The 15,949-nt window shown below is 41.8% G+C and overlaps 14 pseudogenes; all 14 read left to right on the top strand.

Annotated features, from left to right (window-relative positions):
- Positions 1-680: 680 nt before the first annotated feature.
- On the top strand, positions 681-799 carry LOC137110044 (5S ribosomal RNA; annotated as a pseudogene).
- Positions 800-1,656: 857 nt separating this feature from the next.
- Positions 1,657-1,775, top strand: LOC137110671 (5S ribosomal RNA; annotated as a pseudogene).
- An 857-nt stretch (positions 1,776-2,632) lies between these two features.
- On the top strand, positions 2,633-2,751 carry LOC137110045 (5S ribosomal RNA; annotated as a pseudogene).
- An 857-nt stretch (positions 2,752-3,608) lies between these two features.
- LOC137110683 (5S ribosomal RNA) lies at positions 3,609-3,727 on the top strand (annotated as a pseudogene).
- Positions 3,728-4,584: 857 nt separating this feature from the next.
- Positions 4,585-4,703, top strand: LOC137111286 (5S ribosomal RNA; annotated as a pseudogene).
- An 868-nt stretch (positions 4,704-5,571) lies between these two features.
- Positions 5,572-5,690, top strand: LOC137110333 (5S ribosomal RNA; annotated as a pseudogene).
- Positions 5,691-6,547: 857 nt separating this feature from the next.
- On the top strand, positions 6,548-6,666 carry LOC137110276 (5S ribosomal RNA; annotated as a pseudogene).
- A 1,844-nt stretch (positions 6,667-8,510) lies between these two features.
- Positions 8,511-8,629, top strand: LOC137110649 (5S ribosomal RNA; annotated as a pseudogene).
- A 1,844-nt stretch (positions 8,630-10,473) lies between these two features.
- Positions 10,474-10,592, top strand: LOC137110650 (5S ribosomal RNA; annotated as a pseudogene).
- Positions 10,593-11,449: 857 nt separating this feature from the next.
- LOC137110277 (5S ribosomal RNA) lies at positions 11,450-11,568 on the top strand (annotated as a pseudogene).
- Positions 11,569-12,436: 868 nt separating this feature from the next.
- On the top strand, positions 12,437-12,555 carry LOC137110805 (5S ribosomal RNA; annotated as a pseudogene).
- Positions 12,556-13,412: 857 nt separating this feature from the next.
- On the top strand, positions 13,413-13,531 carry LOC137110694 (5S ribosomal RNA; annotated as a pseudogene).
- Positions 13,532-14,388: 857 nt separating this feature from the next.
- On the top strand, positions 14,389-14,507 carry LOC137110706 (5S ribosomal RNA; annotated as a pseudogene).
- Positions 14,508-15,364: 857 nt separating this feature from the next.
- On the top strand, positions 15,365-15,483 carry LOC137110718 (5S ribosomal RNA; annotated as a pseudogene).
- The last annotated feature ends 466 nt before the right edge of the window (positions 15,484-15,949 follow it).

Consider the following 15,949-nt stretch of genomic DNA (forward strand, 5'->3'; position numbering starts at 1 on the left):
TTTTTATTTTCTTGTTCTTATAGGTGCCCTGCCTGATTGGCCGGATTGGGGGGCAGTACCGGAAGCTGAGTGGTCCATCCTACACTTCCTGGAGTTTTAAAAGTACGGTTCCCAACAGCTAGCGAGGCTCTTTCTGGCATCAGCACCTGTTTGCTGTTCTTGGTTTCCAAACCTTATTTAGTATTTCTGAATTGTTAGGTTTTGTGCCGTGGTTTTGTTTATAAATTGTATATTTTGTAAATAGTATTAAATCTGTAGGGGTGAACTACCATTTTCTTTGGACTGTTTTCACATTAGGGAGTTAGGGTTAGCGACTGTCTTTTGGTTTGTTTATTTCTATCAGGCTAGCTAGCACTTTCTGTGGGAAATGGCTTATTTTGTTTATTATGTTGGCCTTGGTTCGCCCTGAGTTGTAGTGTCATGTTTTGTTTGACACTTTCTTTCGTTTAAAATAAATATCATTCTGTTGGAACATCTCGATCCTGGATTTTGGTTTGGGGATCGGAGAGGGAACATGCTAATTTATCTTTGTATGTTGCACCCTGACCCCCTAGACAGGGGCGTAACAGACCAGTACAGTTATAGTACTTTGTACTTTGCCACATTTATCTTCTTCTTAGCAAGTGTCATGCATTCTGCTTCTCCAGCGTTTTTAAGAGCTGTTGATGATGTCAAATGCAGCTTATGGCCACACCGCTCTCTAAGCGCCCGATCTCGTCAGATCTCGGCAGCCAAATAGAGCCGGGCCTGGTTAGTACTTGGTAGGAAGACCGCCTGGGAATACCAGGTGCTGTAAGCTTTTTTGCTTGGGTTTACGGCCAGCACAAGCTGGTGTTACTGCCTATTTATTCATAGAAATTGTTCTATATTTTCATCAAATTTTGTTCTTTCATTTCTGTTTTGCTACTTTATTGGTTTGTCAACCATCTTGCTTCATTACTAGTAGACCATGTTACGGTCCTGGCCATATGTGTTGTTTTTATTTTGTTGTTCTTATAGGTGCCCTGCCTGATTGGCCGGATTTGGGGGAAGTACAGGAAGCTGATTGGTCCATCCTACACTTCCTGGAGTTTTAAAAGTACGGTTCCCAACAGCTAGCGAGGCTCTTTCTGGCAGCAGCACCTGTTTGCTGTTCTTGCTTTCCAAACCTTATTTAGCATTTTTGAATTGTTAGGTTTTGTGCCGTGGTTTTGTTTATAAATTGTATATTTTGTAAATAGTATTAAATCTGTAGGGGTGAACTGCCATTTTCTTTGGACTGTTTTCACATTAGGGAGTTAGGGTTAGCGACTGTCTTTTGGTTTGTTTATTTCTATCAGGCTAGCTAGCACTTTCTGTGGGAAATGGCTTATTTTGTTTATTATGTTGGCCTTGGTTCGCCCTGAGTTGTAGTGTCATGTTTTGTTTGACACTTTCTTTCGTTTAAAATAAATATCATTCTGTTGGAACATCTCGATCCTGGATTTTTGTTTGGGGATCGGAGAGGGAACATGCTAATTTATCTTTGTATGTGGCACCCTGACCCCCTAGACAGGGGCGTAACAGACCAGTACAGTTATAGTACTTTGTACTTTGCCACATTTATCTTCTTCTTAGCAAGTGTCATGCATTCTGCTTCTCCAGCGTTTTTAAGAGCTGTTGATGATGTCAAATGCAGCTTACGGCCACACCGCTCTCTAAGCGCCCGATCTCGTCCGATCTCGGCAGCCAAATAGAGCCGGGCCTGGTTAGTACTTGGTAGGAAGACCGCCTGGGAATACCAGGTGCTGTAAGCTTTTTTGCTTGGGTTTACGGGCAGCACAAGCTGGTGTTACTGCCTATTTATTCATAGAAATTGTTCTATATTTTCATCAAATTTTGTTCTTTCATTGCTGTTTTGCTACTTTATTGGTTTGTCAACCATCGTGCTTCATTACTAATAGACCATGTTACGGTCCTGGCCATATGTGTTGTTTTTATTTTCTTGTTCTTATAGGTGCCCTGCCTGATTGGCCGGATTGGGGGGCAGTACCGGAAGCTGAGTGGTCCATCCTACACTTCCTGGAGTTTTAAAAGTACGGTTCCCAACAGCTAGCGAGGCTCTTTCTGGCATCAGCACCTGTTTGCTGTTCTTGGTTTCCAAACCTTATTTAGTATTTCTGAATTGTTAGGTTTTGTGCCGTGGTTTTGTTTATAAATTGTATATTTTGTAAATAGTATTAAATCTGTAGGGGTGAACTACCATTTTCTTTGGACTGTTTTCACATTAGGGAGTTAGGGTTAGCGACTGTCTTTTGGTTTGTTTATTTCTATCAGGCTAGCTAGCACTTTCTGTGGGAAATGGCTTATTTTGTTTATTATGTTGGCCTTGGTTCGCCCTGAGTTGTAGTGTCATGTTTTGTTTGACACTTTCTTTCGTTTAAAATAAATATCATTCTGTTGGAACATCTCGATCCTGGATTTTGGTTTGGGGATCGGAGAGGGAACATGCTAATTTATCTTTGTATGTTGCACCCTGACCCCCTAGACAGGGGCGTAACAGACCAGTACAGTTATAGTACTTTGTACTTTGCCACATTTATCTTCTTCTTAGCAAGTGTCATGCATTCTGCTTCTCCAGCGTTTTTAAGAGCTGTTGATGATGTCAAATGCAGCTTATGGCCACACCGCTCTCTAAGCGCCCGATCTCGTCAGATCTCGGCAGCCAAATAGAGCCGGGCCTGGTTAGTACTTGGTAGGAAGACCGCCTGGGAATACCAGGTGCTGTAAGCTTTTTTGCTTGGGTTTACGGCCAGCACAAGCTGGTGTTACTGCCTATTTATTCATAGAAATTGTTCTATATTTTCATCAAATTTTGTTCTTTCATTTCTGTTTTGCTACTTTATTGGTTTGTCAACCATCTTGCTTCATTACTAGTAGACCATGTTACGGTCCTGGCCATATGTGTTGTTTTTATTTTGTTGTTCTTATAGGTGCCCTGCCTGATTGGCCGGATTTGGGGGAAGTACAGGAAGCTGATTGGTCCATCCTACACTTCCTGGAGTTTTAAAAGTACGGTTCCCAACAGCTAGCGAGGCTCTTTCTGGCAGCAGCACCTGTTTGCTGTTCTTGCTTTCCAAACCTTATTTAGCATTTTTGAATTGTTAGGTTTTGTGCCGTGGTTTTGTTTATAAATTGTATATTTTGTAAATAGTATTAAATCTGTAGGGGTGAACTGCCATTTTCTTTGGACTGTTTTCACATTAGGGAGTTAGGGTTAGCGACTGTCTTTTGGTTTGTTTATTTCTATCAGGCTAGCTAGCACTTTCTGTGGGAAATGGCTTATTTTGTTTATTATGTTGGCCTTGGTTCGCCCTGAGTTGTAGTGTCATGTTTTGTTTGACACTTTCTTTTGTTTAAAATAAATATCATTCTGTTGGAACATCTCGATCCTGGATTTTGGTTTGGGGATCGGAGAGGGAACATGCTAATTTATCTTTGTATGTGGCACCCTGACCCCCTAGACAGGGGCGTAACAGACCAGTACAGTTATAGTACTTTGTACTTTGCCACATTTATCTTCTTCTTAGCAAGTGTCATGCATTCTGCTTCTCCAGCGTTTTTAAGAGCTGTTGATGATGTCAAATGCAGCTTACGGCCACACCGCTCTCTAAGCGCCCGATCTCGTCCGATCTCGGCAGCCAAATAGAGCCGGGCCTGGTTAGTACTTGGTAGGAAGACCGCCTGGGAATACCAGGTGCTGTAAGCTTTTTTGCTTGGGTTTACGGGCAGCACAAGCTGGTGTTACTGCCTATTTATTCATAGAAATTGTTCTATATTTTCATCAAATTTTGTTCTTTCATTGCTGTTTTGCTACTTTATTGGTTTGTCAACCATCGTGCTTCATTACTAATAGACCATGTTACGGTCCTGGCCATATGTGTTGTTTTTATTTTCTTGTTCTTATAGGTGCCCTGCCTGATTGGCCGGATTGGGGGGCAGTACCGGAAGCTGAGTGGTCCATCCTACACTTCCTGGAGTTTTAAAAGTACGGTTCCCAACAGCTAGCGAGGCTCTTTCTGGCATCAGCACCTGTTTGCTGTTCTTGGTTTCCAAACCTTATTTAGTATTTCTGAATTGTTAGGTTTTGTGCCGTGGTTTTGTTTATAAATTGTATATTTTGTAAATAGTATTAAATCTGTAGGGGTGAACTACCATTTTCTTTGGACTGTTTTCACATTAGGGAGTTAGGGTTAGCGACTGTCTTTTGGTTTGTTTATTTCTATCAGGCTAGCTAGCACTTTCTGTGGGAAATGGCTTATTTTGTTTATTATGTTGGCCTTGGTTCGCCCTGAGTTGTAGTGTCATGTTTTGTTTGACACTTTCTTTCGTTTAAAATAAATATCATTCTGTTGGAACATCTCGATCCTGGATTTTGGTTTGGGGATCGGAGAGGGAACATGCTAATTTATCTTTGTATGTTGCACCCTGACCCCCTAGACAGGGGCGTAACAGACCAGTACAGTTATAGTACTTTGTACGTTGCCACATTTATCTTCTTCTTAGCAAGTGTCATGCATTCTGCTTCTCCAGCGTTTTTAAGAGCTGTTGATGATATCAAATGCAGCTTACGGCCACACCGCTCTCTAAGCGCCCGATCTCGTCCGATCTCGGCAGCCAAATAGAGCCGGGCCTGGTTAGTACTTGGTAGGAAGACCGCCTGGGAATACCTGGTGCTGTAAGCTTTTTTGCTTGGGTTTACGGGCAGCACAAGCTGGTGTTACTGCCTATTTATTCATAGAAATTGTTCTATATTTTCATCAAATTTTGTTCTTTCATTGCTGTTTTGCTACTTTATTGGTTTGTCAACCATCGTGCTTCATTACTAGTAGACCATGTTACGGTCCTGGCCATATGTGTTGTTTTTATTTTCTTGTTCTTATAGGTGCCCTGCCTGATTGGCTGGATTGGGGGGCAGTACAGGAAGCTGATTGGTCCATCCTACACTTCCTGGAGTTTTAAAAGTATGGTTCCCAACAGCTAGCGAGGCTCTTTCTGGCATCAGCACCTGTTTGCTGTTCTTGGTTTCCAAACCTTATTTAGCATTTTTGAATTGTTAGGTTTTGTGCCGTGGTTTTGTTTATAAATTGTATATTTTGTAAATAGTATTAAATCTGTAGGGGTGGACTGCCATTTTTCTTTTGATTGTTTTCTCTTGTTTTCACATTAGGGAGTTAGGGTTAGCGACTGTCTTTTGGTTTGTTTCTTTCTATCAGGCTAGCTAGCACTTTCTGTGGGAAATGGCTTATTTTGTTTATTATGTTGGCCTTGGTTCGCCCTGAGTTGTAGTGTCATGTTTTGTTTGACACTTTCTTTCGTTTAAAATAAATATCATTCTGTTGGAACATCTCAATCCTGGATTTTGGTTTGGGGATCGGAGAGGGAACATGCAAATTTATCTTTGTATGTTTCACCCTGACCCCCTAGACAGGGGCGTAACAGACCAGTACAGTTATAGTACTTTGTACTTTGCCACATTTATCTTCTTCTTAGCAAGTGTCATGCATTCTGCTTCTCTAGCGTTTTTAAGAGCTGTTGATGATGTCAAATGCATGTTACGGCCACACCGCTCTCTAAGCGCCCGATCTCGTCCGATCTCGGCAGCCAAATAGAGCCGGGCCTGGTTAGTACTTGGTAGGAAGACCGCCTGGGAATACCAGGTGCTGTAAGCTTTTTTGCTTGGGTTTACGGGCAGCTCAAGCTGGTGTTACTGCCTATTTATTCATAGAAATTGTTCTATATTTTCATCAAATTTTGTTCTTTCATTGCTGTTTTGCTACTTTATTGGTTTGTCAACCATCGTGCTTCATTACTAGTAGACCATGTTACGGTCATGGCCATATGTGTTGTTTTTATTTTCTTGTTCTTATAGGTGCCCTGCCTGATTGGCCGGATTTGGGGGAAGTACAGGAAGCTGATTGGTCCATCCTACACTTCCTGGAGTTTTAAAAGTACGGTTCCCAACAGCTAGCGAGGCTCTTTCTGGCAGCAGCACCTGTTTGCTGTTCTTAGTTTCCAAATCTTATTTAGCATTTTTGAATTGTTAGGTTTTGTGCCGTGGTTTTGTTTATAAATTGTATATTTTGTAAATAGTATTAAATCTGTAGGGGTGGACTGCCATTTTCTTTGGACTGTTTTCACATTAGGGAGTTAGGGTTAGCGACTATCTTTTGGTTTGTTTATTTCTATCAGGCTAGCTAGCACTTTCTGTGGGAAATGGCTTATTTTGTTTATTATGTTGGCCTTGGTTCGCCCTGAGTTGTAGTGTCATGTTTTGTTTGACACTTTCTTTCGTTTAAAATAAATATCATTCTGTTGGAACATCTCGATTCTGGATTTTGGTTTGGGGATCGGAGAGGGAACATGCTAATTTATCTTTGTATGTTGCACCCTGACCCCCTAGACAGGGGCGTAACAGACCAGTACAGTTATAGTACTTTGTACTTTGCCACATTTATCTTCTTCTTAGCAAGTGTCATGCATTCTGCTTCTCCAGCGTTTTTAAGAGCTGTTGATGATGTCAAATGCAGCTTACGGCCACACCGCTCTCTGAGCGCCCGATCTCGTCCGATCTCGGCAGCCAAATAGGGCCGGACCTGGTTAGTACTTGGTAGGAAGACCGCCTGGGAATACCAGGTGCTGTAAGCTTTTTTGCTTGGGTTTACGGGCAGCACAAGCTGGTGTTACTGCCTATTTATTCATAAAAATTGTTCTATATTTTCATCAAATTTTGTTCTTTCATTGCTGTTTTGCTACTTTATTGGTTTGTCAACCATCGTGCTTCATTACTAGTAGACCATGTTACGGTCCTGGCCATATGTGTTGTTTTTATTTTCTTGTTCTTATAGGTGCCCTGCCTGATTGGCTGGATTGGGGGGCAGTACAGGAAGCTGATTGGTCCATCCTACACTTCCTGGAGTTTTAAAAGTATGGTTCCCAACAGCTAGCGAGGCTCTTTCTGGCATCAGCACCTGTTTGCTGTTCTTGGTTTCCAAACCTTATTTAGCATTTTTGAATTGTTAGGTTTTGTGCCGTGGTTTTGTTTATAAATTGTATATTTTGTAAATAGTATTAAATCTGTAGGGGTGGACTGCCATTTTTCTTTTGATTGTTTTCTCTTGTTTTCACATTAGGGAGTTAGGGTTAGCGACTGTCTTTTGGTTTGTTTCTTTCTATCAGGCTAGCTAGCACTTTCTGTGGGAAATGGCTTATTTTGTTTATTATGTTGGCCTTGGTTCGCCCTGAGTTGTAGTGTCATGTTTTGTTTGACACTTTCTTTCGTTTAAAATAAATATCATTCTGTTGGAACATCTCAATCCTGGATTTTGGTTTGGGGATCGGAGAGGGAACATGCAAATTTATCTTTGTATGTTTCACCCTGACCCCCTAGACAGGGGCGTAACAGACCAGTACAGTTATAGTACTTTGTACTTTGCCACATTTATCTTCTTCTTAGCAAGTGTCATGCCTTCTGCTTCTCTAGCGTTTTTAAGAGCTGTTGATGATGTCAAATGCATGTTACGGCCACACCGCTCTCTAAGCGTCCGATCTCGGCAGCCAAATAGGGCCGGGCCTGGTTAGTACTTGGTAGGAAGACCGCCTGGGAATACCAGGTGCTGTAAGCTTTTTTGCTTGGGTTTACGGGCAGCACAAGCTGGTGTTACTGCCTATTTATTCATAAAAATTGTTCTATATTTTCATCAAATTTTGTTCTTTCATTGCTGTTTTGCTACTTTATTGGTTTGCCAACCATCGTGCTTCATTACTAGTAGACCATGTTACGGTCCTGGCCATATGTGTTGTTTTTATTTTCTTGTTCTTATAGGTGCCCTGCCTGATTGGCCGGATTGGGGGGCAGTACAGGAAGCTGATTGGTCCATCCTACACTTCCTGGAGTTTTAAAAGTACGGTTCCCAACAGCTAGCGAGGCTCTTTCTGGCATCAGCACCTGTTTGCTGTTCTTGGTTTCCAAACCTTATTTAGCATTTTTGAATTGTTAGGTTTTGTGCCGTGGTTTTGTTTATAAATTGTATATTTTGTAAATAGTATTAAATCTGTAGGGGTGAACTGCCATTTTCTTTGGACTGTTTTCTCTTGTTTTCACATTAGGGAGTTAGGGTTAGCGACTGTCTTTTGGTTTGTTTATTTCTATCAGGCTAGCTAGCACTTTCTGTGGGAAATGGCTTATTTTGTTTATTATGTTGGCCTTGGTTCGCCCTGAGTTGTAGTGTCATGTTTTGTTTGACACTTTCTTTCGTTTAAAATAAATATCATTCTGTTGGAACATCTCGATCCTGGATTTTGGTTTGGGGATCGGAGAGGGAACATGCTAATTTATCTTTGTATGTTGCACCCTGACCCCCTAGACAGGGGCGTAACAGACCAGTACAGTTATAGTACTTTGTACTTTGCCACATTTATCTTCTTCTTAGCAAGTGTCATGCATTCTGCTTCTCCAGCGTTTTTGAGAGCTGTTGATGATGTCAAATGCAGCTTATGGCCACACTGCTCTCTAAGCGCCCGATCCCGTCCGATCTCGGCAGCCAAATAGGGCCGGGCCTTGTTAGTACTTGGTAGGAAGACCGCCTGGGAATACCAGGTGCTGTAAGCTTCTTTGCTTGGGTTTACGGGCAGCACAAGCTGGTGTTACTGCCTATTTATTCATAGAAATTGTTCTATATTTTCATCAAATTTTGTTCTTTCATTGCTGTTTTGCTACTTTATTGGTTTGCCAACCATCGTGCTTCATTACTAGTAGACCATGTTACGGTCCTGGCCATATGTGTTGTTTTTATTTTCTTGTTCTTATAGGTGCCCTGCCTGATTGGCTGGATTGGGGGGCAGTACAGGAAGCTGATTGGTCCATCCTACACTTCCTGGAGTTTTAAAAGTACGGTTCCCAACAGCTAGCGAGGCTCTTTCTGGCATCAGCACCTGTTTGCTGTTCTTGGTTTCCAAACCTTATTTAGCATTTTTGAATTGTTAGGTTTTGTGCCGTGGTTTTATTTATAAATTGTATATTTTGTAAATAGTATTAAATCTGTAGGGGTGGACTGCCATTTTTCTTTTGATTGTTTTCTCTTGTTTTCACATTAGGGAGTTAGGGTTAGCGACTGTCTTTTGGTTTGTTTCTTTCTATCAGGCTAGCTAGCACTTTCTGTGGGAAATGGCTTATTTTGTTTACTATGTTGGCCTTGGTTCGCCCTGAGTTGTAGTGTCATGTTTTGTTTGACACTTTCTTTCGTTTAAAATAAATATCATTCTGTTGGAACATCTCAATCCTGGATTTTGGTTTGGGGATCGGAGAGGGAACATGCAAATTTATCTTTGTATGTTTCACCCTGACCCCCTAGACAGGGGCGTAACAGACCAGTACAGTTATAGTACTTTGTACTTTGCCACATTTATCTTCTTCTTAGCAAGTGTCATGCATTCTGCTTCTCTAGCGTTTTTAAGAGCTGTTGATGATGTCAAATGCATGTTACGGCCACACCGCTCTCTAAGCGTCCGATCTCGGCAGCCAAATAGGGCCGGGCCTGGTTAGTACTTGGTAGGAAGACCGCCTGGGAATACCAGGTGCTGTAAGCTTTTTTGCTTGGGTTTACGGGCAGCTCAAGCTGGTGTTACTGCCTATTTATTCATAAAAATTGTTCTATATTTTCATCAAATTTTGTTCTTTCATTGCTGTTTTGCTACTTTATTGGTTTGCCAACCATCGTGCTTCATTACTAGTAGACCATGTTACGGTCCTGGCCATATGTGTTGTTTTTATTTTCTTGTTCTTATAGGTGCCCTGCCTGATTGGCCGGATTGGGGGGCAGTACAGGAAGCTGATTGGTCCATCCTACACTTCCTGGAGTTTTAAAAGTACGGTTCCCAACAGCTAGCGAGGCTCTTTCTGGCATCAGCACCTGTTTGCTGTTCTTGGTTTCCAAACCTTATTTAGCATTTTTGAATTGTTAGGTTTTGTGCCGTGGTTTTGTTTATAAATTGTATATTTTGTAAATAGTATTAAATCTGTAGGGGTGAACTGCCATTTTCTTTGGACTGTTTTCTCTTGTTTTCACATTAGGGAGTTAGGGTTAGCGACTGTCTTTTGGTTTGTTTATTTCTATCAGGCTAGCTAGCACTTTCTGTGGGAAATGGCTTATTTTGTTTATTATGTTGGCCTTGGTTCGCCCTGAGTTGTAGTGTCATGTTTTGTTTGACACTTTCTTTCGTTTAAAATAAATATCATTCTGTTGGAACATCTCGATCCTGGATTTTGGTTTGGGGATCGGAGAGGGAACATGCTAATTTATCTTTGTATGTTGCACCCTGACCCCCTAGACAGGGGCGTAACAGACCAGTACAGTTATAGTACTTTGTACTTTGCCACATTTATCTTCTTCTTAGCAAGTGTCATGCATTCTGCTTCTCCAGCGTTTTTGAGAGCTGTTGATGATGTCAAATGCAGCTTATGGCCACACTGCTCTCTAAGCGCCCGATCCCGTCCGATCTCGGCAGCCAAATAGGGCCGGGCCTTGTTAGTACTTGGTAGGAAGACCGCCTGGGAATACCAGGTGCTGTAAGCTTCTTTGCTTGGGTTTACGGGCAGCACAAGCTGGTGTTACTGCCTATTTATTCATAGAAATTGTTCTATATTTTCATCAAATTTTGTTCTTTCATTGCTGTTTTGCTACTTTATTGGTTTGCCAACCATCGTGCTTCATTACTAGTAGACCATGTTACGGTCCTGGCCATATGTGTTGTTTTTATTTTCTTGTTCTTATAGGTGCCCTGCCTGATTGGCTGGATTGGGGGGCAGTACAGGAAGCTGATTGGTCCATCCTACACTTCCTGGAGTTTTAAAAGTACGGTTCCCAACAGCTAGCGAGGCTCTTTCTGGCATCAGCACCTGTTTGCTGTTCTTGGTTTCCAAACCTTATTTAGCATTTTTGAATTGTTAGGTTTTGTGCCGTGGTTTTGTTTATAAATTGTATATTTTGTAAATAGTATTAAATCTGTAGGGGTGGACTGCCATTTTCTTTGGACTGTTTTCACATTAGGGAGTTAGGGTTAGCGACTATCTTTTGGTTTGTTTATTTCTATCAGGCTAGCTAGCACTTTCTGTGGGAAATGGCTTATTTTGTTTATTATGTTGGCCTTGGTTCGCCCTGAGTTGTAGTGTCATGTTTTGTTTGACACTTTCTTTCGTTTAAAATAAATATCATTCTGTTGGAACATCTCGATTCTGGATTTTGGTTTGGGGATCGGAGAGGGAACATGCTAATTTATCTTTGTATGTTGCACCCTGACCCCCTAGACAGGGGCGTAACAGACCAGTACAGTTATAGTACTTTGTACTTTGCCACATTTATCTTCTTCTTAGCAAGTGTCATGCATTCTGCTTCTCCAGCGTTTTTAAGAGCTGTTGATGATGTCAAATGCAGCTTACGGCCACACCGCTCTCTGAGCGCCCGATCTCGTCCGATCTCGGCAGCCAAATAGGGCCGGACCTGGTTAGTACTTGGTAGGAAGACCGCCTGGGAATACCAGGTGCTGTAAGCTTTTTTGCTTGGGTTTACGGGCAGCACAAGCTGGTGTTACTGCCTATTTATTCATAAAAATTGTTCTATATTTTCATCAAATTTTGTTCTTTCATTGCTGTTTTGCTACTTTATTGGTTTGTCAACCATCGTGCTTCATTACTAGTAGACCATGTTACGGTCCTGGCCATATGTGTTGTTTTTATTTTCTTGTTCTTATAGGTGCCCTGCCTGATTGGCTGGATTGGGGGGCAGTACAGGAAGCTGATTGGTCCATCCTACACTTCCTGGAGTTTTAAAAGTATGGTTCCCAACAGCTAGCGAGGCTCTTTCTGGCATCAGCACCTGTTTGCTGTTCTTGGTTTCCAAACCTTATTTAGCATTTTTGAATTGTTAGGTTTTGTGCCGTGGTTTTGTTTATAAATTGTATATTTTGTAAATAGTATTAAATCTGTAGGGGTGGACTGCCATTTTTCTTTTGATTGTTTTCTCTTGTTTTCACATTAGGGAGTTAGGGTTAGCGACTGTCTTTTGGTTTGTTTCTTTCTATCAGGCTAGCTAGCACTTTCTGTGGGAAATGGCTTATTTTGTTTATTATGTTGGCCTTGGTTCGCCCTGAGTTGTAGTGTCATGTTTTGTTTGACACTTTCTTTCGTTTAAAATAAATATCATTCTGTTGGAACATCTCGATCCTGGATTTTGGTTTGGGGATCGGAGAGGGAACATGCTAATTTATCTTTGTATGTTGCACCCTGACCCCCTAGACAGGGGCGTAACAGACCAGTACAGTTATAGTACTTTGTACTTTGCCACATTTATCTTCTTCTTAGCAAGTGTCATGCATTCTGCTTCTCTAGCGTTTTTAAGAGCTGTTGATGATGTCAAATGCATGTTACGGCCACACCGCTCTCTAACCGCCCGATCTCGTCCGATCTCGGCAGCCAAATAGGGCCGGGCCTGGTTAGTACTTGGTAGGAAGGCCTCCTGGGAATACCAGGTGCTGTAAGCTTTTTTGCTTGGGTTTACGGGCAGCTCAAGCTGGTGTTACTGCCTATTTATTCATAGAAATTGTTCTATATTTTCATCAAATTTTGTTCTTTCATTGCTGTTTTGCTACTTTATTGGTTTGCCAACCATCGTGCTTCATTACTAGTAGACCATGTTACGGTCCTGGCCATATGTGTTGTTTTTATTTTCTTGTTCTTATAGGTGCCCTGCCTGATTGGCCGGATTGGGGGGCAGTACAGGAAGCTGATTGGTCCATCCTACACTTCCTGGAGTTTTAAAAGTACGGTTCCCAACAGCTAGCGAGGCTCTTTCTGGCATCAGCACCTGTTTGCTGTTCTTGGTTTCTAAACGTTATTTAGCATTTTTGAATTGTTAGGTTTTGTGCCGTGGTTTTGTTTATAAATTGTATATTTTGTAAATAGTATTAAATCTGTAGGGGTGAACTGCCATTTTCTTTGGACTGTTTTCACATTAGGGAGTTAGGGTTAGCGACTGTCTTTTGGTTTGTTTATTTCTATCAGGCTAGCTAGCACTCTCTGTGGGAAATGGCTTATTTTGTTTATTATGTTGGCCTTGGTTCGCCCTGAGTTGTAGTGTCATGTTTTGTTTGACACTTTCTTTCGTTTAAAATAAATATCATTCTGTTGGAACATCTCGATCCTGGATTTTGGTTTGGGGATCGGAGAGGGAACATGCTAATTTATCTTTGTATGTGGCACCCTGACCCCCTAGACAGGGGCGTAACAGACCAGTACAGTTATAGTACTTTGTACTTTGCCACATTTATCTTCTTCTTAGCAAGTGTCATGCATTCTGCTTCTCCAGCGTTTTTAAGAGCTGTTGATGATGTCAAATGCAGCTTACGGCCACACCGCTCTCTAAGCGCCCGATCTCGTCCGATCTCGGCAGCCAAATAGAGCCGGGCCTGGTTAGTACTTGGTAGGAAGACCGCCTGGGAATACCAGGTGCTGTAAGCTTTTTTGCTTGGGTTTACGGGCAGCACAAGCTGGTGTTACTGCCTATTTATTTGTAGAAATTGTTCTATATTTTCATCAAATTTTGTTCTTTCATTGCTGTTTTGCTACTTTATTGGTTTGCCAACCATCGTGCTTCATTACTAGTAGACCATGTTACGGTCCTGGCCATATGTGTTGTTTTTATTTTCTTGTTCTTATAGGTGCCCTGCCTGATTGGCCGGATTGGGGGGCAGTACAGGAAGCTGATTGGTCCATCCTACACTTCCTGGAGTTTTAAAAGTACGGTTCCCAACAGCTAGCGAGGCTCTTTCTGGCATCAGCACCTGTTTGCTGTTCTTGGTTTCCAAACCTTATTTAGCATTTTTGAATTGTTAGGTTTTGTGCCGTGGTTTTGTTTATAAATTGTATATTTTGTAAATAGTATTAAATCTGTAGGGGTGAACTGCCATTTTCTTTGGACTGTTTTCACATTAGGGAGTTAGGGTTAGCGACTGTCTTTTGGTTTGTTTATTTCTATCAGGCTAGCTAGCACTCTCTGTGGGAAATGGCTTATTTTGTTTATTATGTTGGCCTTGGTTCGCCCTGAGTTGTAGTGTCATGTTTTGTTTGACACTTTCTTTCGTTTAAAATAAATATCATTCTGTTGGAACATCTCGATCCTGGATTTTGGTTTGGGGATCGGAGAGGGAACATGCTAATTTATCTTTGTATGTGGCACCCTGACCCCCTAGACAGGGGCGTAACAGACCAGTACAGTTATAGTACTTTGTACTTTGCCACATTTATCTTCTTCTTAGCAAGTGTCATGCATTCTGCTTCTCCAGCGTTTTTAAGAGCTGTTGATGATGTCAAATGCAGCTTACGGCCACACCGCTCTCTAAGCGCCCGATCTCGTCCGATCTCGGCAGCCAAATAGAGCCGGGCCTGGTTAGTACTTGGTAGGAAGACCGCCTGGGAATACCAGGTGCTGTAAGCTTTTTTGCTTGGGTTTACGGGCAGCACAAGCTGGTGTTACTGCCTATTTATTCGTAGAAATTGTTCTATATTTTCATCAAATTTTGTTCTTTCATTGCTGTTTTGCTACTTTATTGGTTTGCCAACCATCGTGCTTCATTACTAGTAGACCATGTTACGGTCCTGGCCATATGTGTTGTTTTTATTTTCTTGTTCTTATAGGTGCCCTGCCTGATTGGCCGGATTGGGGGGCAGTACAGGAAGCTGATTGGTCCATCCTACACTTCCTGGAGTTTTAAAAGTACGGTTCCCAACAGCTAGCGAGGCTCTTTCTGGCATCAGCACCTGTTTGCTGTTCTTGGTTTCCAAACCTTATTTAGCATTTTTGAATTGTTAGGTTTTGTGCCGTGGTTTTGTTTATAAATTGTATATTTTGTAAATAGTATTAAATCTGTAGGGGTGAACTGCCATTTTCTTTGGACTGTTTTCACATTAGGGAGTTAGGGTTAGCGACTGTCTTTTGGTTTGTTTATTTCTATCAGGCTAGCTAGCACTCTCTGTGGGAAATGGCTTATTTTGTTTATTATGTTGGCCTTGGTTCGCCCTGAGTTGTAGTGTCATGTTTTGTTTGACACTTTCTTTCGTTTAAAATAAATATCATTCTGTTGGAACATCTCGATCCTGGATTTTGGTTTGGGGATCGGAGAGGGAACATGCTAATTTATCTTTGTATGTGGCACCCTGACCCCCTAGACAGGGGCGTAACAGACCAGTACAGTTATAGTACTTTGTACTTTGCCACATTTATCTTCTTCTTAGCAAGTGTCATGCATTCTGCTTCTCCAGCGTTTTTAAGAGCTGTTGATGATGTCAAATGCAGCTTACGGCCACACCGCTCTCTAAGCGCCCGATCTCGTCCGATCTCGGCAGCCAAATAGAGCCGGGCCTGGTTAGTACTTGGTAGGAAGACCGCCTGGGAATACCAGGTGCTGTAAGCTTTTTTGCTTGGGTTTACGGGCAGCACAAGCTGGTGTTACTGCCTATTTATTCATAGAAATTGTTCTATATTTTCATCAAATTTTGTTCTTTCATTGCTGTTTTGCTACTTTATTGGTTTGTCAACCATCGTGCTTCATTACTAATAGACCATGTTACGGTCCTGGCCATATGTGTTGTTTTTATTTTCTTGTTCTTATAGGTGCCCTGCCTGATTGGCCGGATTGGGGGGCAGTACCGGAAGCTGAGTGGTCCATCCTACACTTCCTGGAGTTTTAAAAGTACGGTTCCCAACAGCTAGCGAGGCTCTTTCTGGCATCAGCACCTGTTTGCTGTTCTTGGTTTCCAAACCTTATTTAGTATTTCTGAATTGTTAGGTTTTGTGCCGTGGTTTTGTTTATAAATTGTATATTTTGTAAATAGTATTAAATCTGTAGGGGTGAACTACCATTTTCTTTGGACTGTTTT

The sequence above is a fragment of the Channa argus genome, unplaced genomic scaffold, assembly GCF_033026475.1.
Source record: "Channa argus isolate prfri unplaced genomic scaffold, Channa argus male v1.0 Contig009, whole genome shotgun sequence".
Classification (NCBI taxonomy): domain Eukaryota; kingdom Metazoa; phylum Chordata; class Actinopteri; order Anabantiformes; family Channidae; genus Channa; species Channa argus.